A 12,726-nucleotide genomic window follows, 5' to 3' on the forward strand; every position below is an offset into this window, starting at 1 on the left:
GGGAGTGGTAGTTTCCAGTGATCTACTGCAGGACTCTGTACTTGACTCTGTTTGGTTTAATTCAATCAATATTCCAACCTTCTATGAGTGCCTCCTATGTGCTTAGTTTCATGTTGAGTAGAAAAGATGAGAAATCAACCTCTGAAGGGGCATTAGAATTAGATGTTGGTGTGAATTCTAATCCATCATTTACTAGCAGGTGACTTGAGTTAGCTATTTGATTTCTCTGAGGCTCAATTTCCATATCTGAGTATAATTCCTATATGTTATAGTTATTATGAAAATTATATTTATAGTACTTAATATATTATCTATACATATGTGTCTGCCTACACAAATATACAATACATACACAAATGTATACATATGTAAATATTTTTATATATGCATACATATAAATACACATATATAAATATAATTTTTACAACAGCTATATTATGTAGGAATTTTATATATAGGTATGTGTGTAGTAGGTGATGCTCCATAAATGTTTGTTCCTTTTGGATAATGTTACAATCTACTTATGATTTGATAACATTTCTTTTTCTTTTACCTCTCCAACCACACCAAATGGCTGTTAAATATCCTATTGATTTTCTTACCTAAATGAATTCAAATTGATCATGTCTCAAGATATTCCGCCTATCTCAAAAATTGTGTGACATTTGTGAAATGTATTGAGACAACCAGCAGGATTGTTTATCTGAGATCATAAATTCCTTAGGGATTCAGGGACTTTTTGAACCTTCTGAAATTGTACGGGAATCCGGTATGTTTGTAACTTAGGCCTTTAGATTTTTAACGGCATGGAGAAACCAACAAAAACGTCAGAATCATAAGGGTGTTATAAAATCACAGCTGGGTCTCACAATAGATTTTATACTTTAGAAGTCAGACACTGTCTATGTCATTTCCTTTTTATAATAGTTGTTAGCACAGAGCCAGAAAGAGTTAAGAACTTAAAAAAAGAAAAAGAAAGTAATAATGGCATTCTTTTTTCTACTAGCAGGGACAGGTATAAAAACAATAACTAAAAATAAAGAGATGGAAAGGAGGCAGGCGAAATACTGAGTGCAGTTAAAGACTAGGAAGCGAAGCAAAAGAAGAGAAAAGCAAACACCCTCCCCCCATACACATACACCCTGCCCACAACATACACAAACACACCCCACACACAGAGGAAGAGGAGGGGGGTGACAAAAATCACTTGGAAGAGAAATAGAGTTCCAAAGCAAGAGGGAAAAGAAGGAGGGAGGGAGGGAGAAACAGAGAGACACACAGAGAGAGAGATATTAGTTTATTGGACTATGGTAGTTTGTTCCCTTCCTCTTATCCCCTTTCCTAATAATCTTTTCAAGGCAAAGAAGGCTCCTTAGAGATCCAATAGAAAAAGGAGTTTTAGAGACTGAACAAAGGTATGTGAAATGCCAACAATTTGAACTTAATTTCATCGTAATGCCCTCCTCAAGTCACTTTTTTATCACCTGAATTTTCTTTATCTGCAACATCTAAATGCTTAACGTTAGTAAGCTAAACAAAGTTACCTGTCTCCTTGTGAGCTGTATTCCAAAAATTCATTGAAGTGACAATGTTTTTTTCCAGCCCAGCCTGTGTGGCTCAGTGGTTGAGCATCAACCTATGAACCAGGAGGTCATGGTACCATTCCTGGTCAGGGTACATGCCCGGGTTGGAGCTCTATCCCCAGTGCGGGGTGCGCAGGAAGCAACTGATCAATGATTCTCTCTCATCATTGATGTTTCTATCTCTCTCCTCCTCCCTTCCTCTCTGAAATCAATAAAACATATAGTATTTTCATACAGAAACAGTGTTTAAAACAGTATCACAACAATCTATAAACACACATTTAACCTGTAATGGAAGAAAAGGAAACTGCCTTTGGGTCATTAGCTGGGAGCTTGATAAACCGGAACGTAGCATATCTTCTCATTTCCTTTCTCACACCCAAAGAGCTTTGTACTCACCAGTGTTGATAATTTGGGGATGTGTCTGTACTTTAAAGATAAAAGGCAGCAATAGCATAAATGGCTACTTGTATGTGAGATCTTTATTCCTTCCTTCAACTCTTTCCTGCCCCACATGTATGCCCTTCTTGCCCCTAGTTATCACTCCACTTTCTGTCTAGATCGTTCGGGCTTCAACTATAAAGCCTTACTTTCTTGCTCATCAGTCTCTGCTTTCTACCCTCCACCCCTAGCCTCTCCCATTCCCATTCATCATTTATATCCTTGATAAAAGTCTAATGTATAGGGGTATACTTAATGTTGTCTTGACTGGCAATGCTTTATTTCAGCCAAATTTCATAAACTGAAATTTTCACAACAAGAAAAAAAAGTTTGTTGTACATATTTGTAGTAGAGAGAAGGGAATAGCATATTCATGAGGTGCACATAAGACACAAGCAGGGGAAATTAAAGTGAAAAAGTTTCAAGAAGGAAGTGAAATGCAGGAAGAAGGAGTACAGAAAGTCATTACTACTATATTTTTTCCTCAGTTCTTTCCTGGAGAAATTTCTTTCTTGAGAAAAAAAAAAAGAATGTTTATAAGCACCTACTGTGTGCCAGGCACAGTATTAGGTGCTTTCATGTTATCTCATTTACTAATAATAATCCTGTGGAAGAAATATTATTGCCATTTTCCAATGAGAGAAATTCTGACTCAAGGAGAATAATTCCGTTTTCTAAGACCACACAGTAAGTTATGGAGCCGGGGAGAGAGTGTAGCATGGGTTTAGAGTCAGAAACCATTGGGTTCAATGCCCATCAGCAGGTGAATGGATACACAAATTGTAATGGAATAGTGCTAGCAACAAAAAGGAATGAACCATTCATAAACTCAACAACATGGTTTAATTTCAATGTAATTATGCTGAGTGATAAAGCAGGATAAAAGGGAGAACACATGGTATGATTCCATTCATATAATGCCAAAATATGCAAACTAATCTATAGTGATAAAAAGTGGGTAAGTGGTTTCTTGGAGATGGGGTGGAGCGTGGCAGGAGAAAACTTTTGGGGGTGACACATATGTTTATTATCTTGATTGTGGTAATGGTTTCATGGGTATACACATGTCCAAACATCAACCTTACATATGTATAGTTAGTTAGTGCACGCTAATTATACCTCAGCGAAGCAATTTTTAAAACACTGGGTTGAAATCCATGTTATACTATTTACAAGGGCCTAATCTCTAAGACTAGTTTATTTATCAGTTAATAGGGTTGATAACACCTACTTCAGAGGGTTGGTGTGAAGTTTAAAATAAATCAGTGACGTAAGTGTATTGTGGAGTGCCTAAAACATAACATAGTGTCTAATACATAGTAAGGAATCAGCTGCAGAAGTCATTTATGAAGTCCTAGACTCTGAGTTCTTCCTTCTTAGAGCTTTCTCCACTTGAATTAGTAATGCTAGTCATTGTTATTTTTATTTATAGCTATCATTTACACACATCAATCTTACTCTGAAGCCCAAGATCTTTACACTAAACTGTGATAAATTTTATGATTTAAGGGACACCATCCCCCAATGGGGGAACAAGGCTCAGCATCTTCTGCATAAAACCTGTCTTAGAGCCAACAGTTTGTCGAAGTTGTGGCTATTGTACGCTTCAGCTCCAGAGTTCCGCTTAGTTCCTTTTTATTTCCTTCTCTTTATTGGTATTCTCTTTTGTTCATACATTATTTTCCTCATTTCCTTTAGTTTATTGCTCATGTTTTCCATTAGTTTTTTGAGCATAAGACAGTTATTTTAACATCTTTGTCTGGTAATGCCAATGTCTGGACTTCCTCAGAGATGGTTTCTACCAATTTATTTTGGGGTTTTTTTTGAATGAGCCATATATGCTTGTAACTTCTTAAAATGAAAAATAAAATAGAAATTGGACTAGTATAAGATGGTAACTGGAAGTCAGATTCTTTGTATGCCTTGTAATTTTTTTTGATAAAAATTGGACATTGAATTAATACAATGTGGTAAGCAGAAGTCAGATTCTCCCCTTTTCACAGGGGTTGCTGTTTTGGGGTTGTTGGAGGCTATAGTCATCAGTTTCTTTATTTCCCAAACTATTATTGCAAAGACAGTATTCCTTGTCAATGGGGTCACTGATGTCTGTATTCCTTAGCTTGTGTGCAGCTAGTGTTTTGATAGAAATTTCCATCAAATGTATTTAAATGTAAAAATGGATTGTGACAGATACTTTGTTGGCTTTCTGTCCATTCCCATCTTTGTAAATTGTCTCTGAGCTAGGGCTTTCCTTCAATTTGTCAGGTCTGCACTGTACCAAGCAAGGGCTCAGCCCAGGTGAAAGCTTAGGGTCGTCTAAGATTTTTTTCTGAGCATGTATCTTGCCATGGGTATGCATATGGCTTTATAAATTCCCGTCTCGATGGTTGCTTTTAAATGTCCTAATTTCTAAAGAAATTCTCATCTTTTGCCTTAGATGGTCTATTGTATGTTTCACTGTATTCTCTGACCCAGCTGCCTGAGGGTTATTGATTCGGCTTGCCGTGTTTTCAAGCTCTTTCAGCCAAGCTCTGAGCTAGGTAAAACATAGAACACCTTGCCACAGTCCTTCAGATTGCCCCCTGTATTAGTATGCTTGGGCTGCCATAACAAAATACCACCATCTGGATGACTCAGACAACAGAAATTTATTTCTCATAAGTCTGGAGAATAGAAAGCCCAAAATCAAGCCTCCAGCCAATTCAGTTTCTGGCAAGGATTCTTTCCCTGGCTTACAGACAGCTGCCTTCTCACTGTGTCCACACTTGATAGACAGAGAGAGCTCTTGTATTTCTGCTTCTTATAAGGGCACTAGCCTTATCAGATGAGGATCTCACCCTTATGAACTCACTTAACTTTTATCATGTCTTTATAGGCCCTACAGTCACACAGTAGGTTAGGACTGCAACATATAAATTTTGGAGGACACAATTCAGTCCCTAGTACCCCCCCAGACACATCAGAACATCACAATAGTCTATGAGCAAGGTCAACTTTGCTCCTTCCAGAATCGAGGGGCAGTCCCACACCAGGAACACAGGCTGCTGCCACTTTAAGATTGCTGCCACCTTCAGGCTGTGTTTTTTTGTTATGATTGCAGCAACTTTATGACTACTGCTGCTTTAAGACTGTTGCCACTCTAAGACTACTGACATTATAAGACTGTTCCCATGCAGGGGAGGGGGAGCGGAAAAGCAAGTAAAATCACCACAACATTTTCCTACTGCTTTGAAGTGCCTTTTTCTTGATTCAGTGCTCACTTGGTTGCTATAAACTTTTAAGTGTTTTCCAGAGTTCTCACAAAATTGGTTCTGACGGTGGCTTGCTCCTTGTTTTTCTGTTTCTGTGAAGAACAGAACTTAGAGCTTCCTACTTTGCCCTTTTGATCTCTTTTTACAAAAGATTATAAATTTTGCATGTTTTTTTATAAGCCTTAGGTTATTCCTCAGATCAAAGTTTTCAAAATGCTTTTTACTTCTTACAAATGAAAAGAACGATTTAGATCTCTCTTAAATGAAGTGATGAAATGTTTTTTAAAGAATGGGAAAATTACCCATTCAAACTAACTTGACAAAAAACGTGTAATTTAATATATGAATACAGTATACGGATTCATGGAACTCAAGAGCAGGAAGGCCATCTGAGGGAAGGGGGCCATGGGAAATATGTGAAAGCTAGGCAGTGACTCTCTCCCTGCTCTTTCTCTCTCTCTCTCAGGGAGCACACAGCTCAGGGTCATTACACTTCTCAGATAGTCTGCTTCATTCCTGACTCTCCCTGCAGAATGGGTTCCCCTTATCTTGGGTTTACATGTTTGGGTTATAATCCCATATTTGGAGTACAGTTTCAGGGTTCAAAAGAGAGTAACCAAGGCTTCTTTCTCCCAATCCCAAATTCCCAGAAGACAGAATCTGATTGAGTCATATTTCTTAAAGGATCAAAACTTATTGAATCAGCTGTGGCAGGAAAGGAGAAGGGTCCTCTCATATAAACATGGCTATGGGGACCCAAGCTGTGGGAGGAATCTAGGGATGCGGAAGGGGAAGCTTCTCTATGAAGAATGGACAGAAAGCCAACAAAGTATCTGTCACAACCCATTTTTACATTTAAATACATTTAGATACAACTTAAAAGAAGAAAAAAAATGTTCCACATAACTTCTCTAAATTTGTCAGTTCTTTACAATAACAGAGGTAGCATACATATTTATAAATCATTTGCTGCTTAGGGATTTTAAACTAAAGGCAGCTTCACCTATTCCATTTATAACAAATGCTCCCTGCTTTTGTTGAGCCACTAGGAAAACATCCTGAACTAGAGAAACCCCAAGTAACCCCAGGGAGCCCAATCTCATAAGTAGAGAATATTTCTCTAGATGACAACATTCCTCAGCACACACGTTGCCGTCTTGGCTTTTAAGCTTAGTATGTTGTGAGTCATGCTGAGTCCTCTTCCCTGGAGGTTAAAAGTATTTCCGAGACTTTCTTTTTTTCTTTATCTCCTCTTTGGCTACGTTCTCCACCTTAATCCACTTCACGTGTCAGTCAATTCAGAAAATAACACTAACCTTTGCAACTATCTCAAAATCTTGGTAGATTTTTGTGAAGATGTAGCAGCAAGGAATAAAAACTGTTTGAAAAATGCTCTCTCAGGTTGCGTAGGGTGAAAATACTTTATCCTGGCAGGTATTTCAATATGGAATGAGCTCAGTTGGAAAGCATATACTCGCCAGATAAGGAAGCTCTGTCGGTGTTTTTGGTTTTTGTCTTTGTTTTTGTTGTTGTTGTTGTTTTTTTGGTAGGGTCTTACTACTCAAGTAAATAAAAATGGTAGGCAGCAAGGGTCATCTACAACCACAAATAAACTGTCTAATTAAATAAGTAATTTCAACCAATTTGGAGTCAGCAGAATAGCAGAAAGCAAGACAGAACAACAATACCTAAAACAAAATCAGGGAGTTTGGATAATTCACCCACTACATAATTGGGACTTGCATCTTACACTAAGGCCCCATCTTACTCATCCTCACATATTTACCTCTGGGGTTAGCCATACCACCAAATTGTGCATCGTCAATAACTATCTCTATCTCTGATGTTCCATTGTCCTCCTCTCTGAAAGAGAAAGACATGTATTCTACCATTTATTTTCTTGCTGCTGGGTGCGATTTTGCTCTAGGATAAACTCATAGATTCAGACCAAATTATTGGTTAAATGTATGTTTATTACTAAGCATGTTTAACGACCACTGTTACCATAAAGAGGGGCACACACCCGACCACAATGACAAATTAGTTCATGAAGAGAAAAAGAAGCCAGTTATAATTAGGTATTCTTTTAAAAGTGCAATAAATTTTCACCAGGCTTATAAAATGAGATCTGACATGTAATAACCCACCATCCTGCCATATTATTAAACCCTAACTGCTTACTATGAATGATGCTAATATTTTACAAAGGAACACAGTACAATCAGTTATCACCTCTTGAAAGAAAAGTCTAAAACACACCATCTAATATATTTAATGTTTAACCGTAGTTTGACTTTGGATATAAGAGTGCAGCAAAAACTGATGAAAGGTGTGAGAATCAATTGGCTATATGGAAATTCAATAAAAAGTATTTGATATTTGATATTTTGTTATTCTTTATAAAATTGTGAGTTACACAACATTTATATCAGTGAGATTCATTATAAATTAACTAGAGGTCCAGTGTATGAAATTCGTGGATGGGTATGGTCCCTAGGCCTGACCTGCAATCGGGGCCATCTTCCCCAGGTGCCTGCAGACGTTTGCCATCGGGTGATCAGTGCCTGATGGCCAGGGGGAAGGGACCAAGAGGTCGGCTGTTCCCGGCCCCACCGCGGGTGGCCATCAGATGATTGGAGCCTGCCAGCCAGGGAAAGGAACCAAGAGGTGGTCAGTGCACCTCACAGTGACTGGTCCAGTGGTTGTGCTGGTCATTCTGCTGTTAGGATCAATTTGCATATTACCCTTTTATTATATAGGATGTGCATTAATAGATATGTATGCATACATGTATATATTTTTTAGAGAGTTGTTAAACATTTGCCAGCAGACCATTGTATAAAGCTCTATTTCTAGCTTTTACCGTTCATGTACACATTCAACTTAAGATGAATCTGTACTCTTAAAAAAATAAAATATTTATTGCTTAAAAATACAGTAGGATAGTGCTGGCCAGATGTTGCTCAATGCTTAGAGTGCAGGCCCACACACCAAAGGGTCATGGATTTGATTCCTGGCCCCAGTCAGGGCTCGTGAGGGAGGCAAGCAATCAATGTGTCTCTCTCACATTGATGTTCTTCTCTCTCTCTCTCTCTCTCTCTCTCTCTCTCTTTCTCCTTCCCTTCCACTCTCTAGAAATCAATGGAAAAATACATTCTCTGGCGAAGATTAACAAAAAAAAACCACACAGTAGGACAGACCTCATGAGCCTAATGTAATTAACATGTTAAGCCCCATGTCAGTCACTGGTGACTGAAATGGAAAGGAAGACAAAACAGGCTTGGCGCTTAAGATGTTAAGAGAATGCTAATGCTTTATAATTACACTGTCACATATAATCTCATTGACCACCTTTTGAAGCATGTTAGGATTACTTCCCCCAATTTGTGGATAGGAGAATTGAGATTTGGAGGTCTTAAGTGACTTGCCTTACGCCACTTGGCTATTCAGTGATAAAACTGGGAGCATTATTCAAGACTCAAGGATTCCAATACTCTATTCACCTTACGTTTCTTTCAGAAATGTCAATGTTTAGGTCTCAGCAAGATTCACAGTTGATTTCCCTGTGATCATATCAGAAAACCCTTGTATAATACAGGTGTCAGGAATCAAAGATAATACCAGCATTGTTTGTTACCATTTAAAGCAGTGGTTCTCAACCTTGTTGCACATTAGAATCACCTGGGAATCTTTTTAAAATCCTAATTTCTGGGCCTCATCCTCCAGAAATTCTGTTTCTTTGTTATGGGGTGAGGCCCAGAAATCAGGATTTTAAAAAGATTCCCAGGTGATTCTAATGTGCAGCCGAGGTTGAGAACCACTGGTTTAAAGTGAAAAACAAGTACAGGCCCCACTGTATCTTACTTCATTCAATTGTGTATTCATTCAAACAACAAATAATTAAACACTGAAATACGTGCCAGGCTTTGTGCTAGGCTCTATTATATCTAACTCTCTTAGTTATCTTGATGGCGTAACAAATTATCCCCAATTAAATGGCTTAAGACAACAAACATTTTTTAACTCACAGTTTCTCTGGGCCAGGAATTCAGGAGCACTTTAGCTGAGTGGTTCTGGGTCAGGTTCTCTCTTGAGGTTCAGTAAAGATGATCAGGAAGGCCGTCACCTGAAAGCTTGACCAGGGCTGGAGGATCTGCTTCCAAATTCACTCACATTGCTGTTGTCATGAGTCCTCAGTTCCTCACTAGCTTTTAGCTGGAAGCCTTAATTACTCATAATATGGGCCTCTCTATATATTCAAATGACCCCCGCCTCCCTAAGAAATCACATTATGTCATTTCTACAATGAGAACAAGTCTGTTCATGAGAACGAGTCACTAAATATAGTTCAAACTCAAGGTAAGGGGAATTCAGGTCCACCTTTTGAAGGAAGAAGTATCAAAACTTGTGAACATATTTTTTTAAAAAATATATTTGTATTGATTTCAGAGAGGAAGGGAGGGGGGGGAGAGAGAGAGAGAGAGAGAGAAACATCAATGACGAGAGAGAATCATTAATCAGCTACCTCCTGCATGCCCCACACTGGGGATCAAGCCCACAACTCAGGCATGTGCCATGACCGGGAATCGAACTGTGACCCCCTGGTTCATAGGTCAACATTCATCCACTGAGCCACACCAGCTGGGCCATATTTTAAAACTATTATACCAGTGAATATAATTTACTTTACAGAACTTAATCAAGTCATCACAAAACGATTTGTTAATCTAACTGTAACATTTGGGTATTGAAAGGAAAACTAAGTTTATCAGAGAAGAGAGTGGTGTTTTGTTGTTATTTCTTGTTTCCATTTTGTGCTCCCCGTTTATTAAAAATTCTATATACAGTGCTAAATAAATGGTGACTTGTTCTATGTTAATATATCAATTAGGAATTGCATTCAGTGTCTATAACAGAAAATCCAAACAACAAAACCTTAAATAGGAGGGATTTACTTTCCCCTACTCAAGTTCAGGAATGGGCAGTCCAGAGCTGGCAAGCTGTGCCTCCAGAGCAGTCATGAACCAGGCATCTTTGACTTCTCACACTATTAATGGTGTGTGGGGCTTTTGCTATTATGGTTGAAATATGGCTGCTCCACCTCCAGCATCATGCCATTGCTCAGATAAAGAATGGATACAGGTCCAATGGCTAAATGAACATTGCTTCCATACAGCTTCAAGCCCCTCCTAGGAACATCTCCTTTAACTTTGTAGGCCACATGGCCAACCATGGCTTTGAAGAGTCTGGGGAAGTAAAAATTTTTAACTGGACACATTGTCACCCTGAGAAAGGATCAGAATTCTGCTAGTAAAGGAAAAAAAGATTTTGGCTTAAACAACTAGCAGTGTCAACCACCCTGCTCCAAGGAGCCTCAACACACACTATTCTGCTCCAGGGAGCTCTGACAGATTATTGAAACACCAGACTGACAACAACTGTCTGAGGTTTAACTGTTTTAAATGGGAGAATTTGGTTGTATTGAGTCTCACATATAAAGTATATTTTTCAAAGTAGGCACACTTTATTTTTTCTAATTGATAATGTTGAAGAATTGGCTGACAAAAATGTCACTTCCAGGACTTTGTCCCAAAAGATAACTAACTACACAGTTGTGCAAAGGGGCATACATAAGGAAGTTCATCAAAGAACTGTTTAAAATAGGAAACATTTGGGGGAAAATACAAAAATGTAAATCAATAGAAAACTGATTAAATGATGATAAATGTCCACGTAATGGACACTGTAACTTTTTAAAATGATGTTATTGGTGACATGCTGTTCAGTGAGAAAAGAACTGTGCACATAAGATCCAATTTATGAAGTACTGTATTTGTCTGTTTTTTTTTATTCTTAGAGATGTATAGAAGACTATAACATGAATATTTTAAATGGTTATCTCTATGAGATTTGGGGGGAAAAACACCTGTATTTGTTTGAATAGTATATATTGTTTTCATCAAAATAGTAGCTATTTAAAAAATACCCAAGAGTGGGAGGGGCTAATAACTTCATCCAGTATTCTTCATATCAACATTACTTGTTGCCACTGATTTTCTTAGACATCCTGTGGCTGAACTTATCCTTGGATAAGTTTCTTATTTTTGCTCATTGGAAAAATGTCATTCTTTATTCATTATAAATTTCACTAAAATTAAAATGAGGTAAGAAATCATGAACTTTTTTTGCTTTGTTTTCCTTTCTATTTGGAGCATTGTGACATCCTGTTTTACAGCAGCTGTGGAAAGAAAGGCTGAGGAAGAGAGAAGAAGATGAAGGCAAAATGTAAGAGGGAGAAGCCTGGAGGCATGGGTCTGGGAAAGAGCACTCACCTGAACATCAGACTGTTGTCAGTCTGGTGTGGCACTTCTTGCTTGAGCCTACCAGTTTATCTTTCTGACCTGTTTTCTCATCTGAAAAATGGGAGGTTTGTATAAGAATCACTAGGTGTTTTAAAATTCTTCTGGAAGATTCTTTTGGATCTATTAATGGCATATCCTGGGAAACTACACTAGGGCTAAATCTAAACAAATTAAAGAAAAGAAATGACAACAACAATAACCTACACATGCTGTTTCATATTTCTCCCAGGCATGTTGTTAAGTAAGTTGCCAAGATTCACATTAGGTGGAGGGACCAAGATTCCAGCCCAGAGCCTACAATCCTAACAGCTACGCCGAAAGTCACTGAAGAACTATCTGAGGGCCTTTAAAGGAAACAAGATAGCTTTCTCACCTTCAAGGTTGGCCCAATAAAGCCAAGACCTTACCCCCACCTCCTGACTGCTTTGAGGTTGCCTCCATGGCTCGCAGGCTCCCTCTTCCTAATTCAAAGATAGGTTTCTGATTCAATGTCCTTTGGACAACTAAAGGAGGTAAGTTTTGCAAAGCCCCGAGGAAGTTCTTCCTACCATTTGCCTGACAGCACTAAAGTCATGGCAGAACCAAAGGCCCGACTGCCTACAGAAGTCCTTATGGTATTACCATCAACTGAATTTTCAGCCCTTCCTACTTCACAGAACTGGTTACCCAGCACCCGTTTGCATATCTTATCTTGCCGTATTTCCTGCCATTAAGGCCAGAGAGATACTGGGAAAAGAGAGAGAGAGAGAGAGAGAGAGAGGGAGAGAGATGGTGTGTGTGTGTGTGTATGGGGCGGGGGTGGGTGGGTGAAGTGGGGGACACGGAGAAAAACAAGGTAAGAGCAGGCTCCAGGTCAAAAGACTCCTGCAGGGTCAGATCCTGCCCTCAGACGAAGGTCCACAGGCGCCCCCAGTTTCAGTCCCTGCTGTCTTATTGCTTCAGTCCCTCTCCGGGTCCGGGAGCTAGTGCACGACCCCGCAGCATCGGAAGAAAGGCGAAAGCCAGCAGAGAGGGGCGGCCAGTGAGCTTCCACTCCTGCTCCCTGAAGACCCAACTTCCCAGACGACCTTCGCCCGAGGGCAGGGCCTG

Source organism: Myotis davidii, unplaced genomic scaffold (assembly GCF_000327345.1).
Source record: "Myotis davidii unplaced genomic scaffold, ASM32734v1 scaffold187, whole genome shotgun sequence".
Lineage (NCBI taxonomy): Eukaryota > Metazoa > Chordata > Mammalia > Chiroptera > Vespertilionidae > Myotis > Myotis davidii.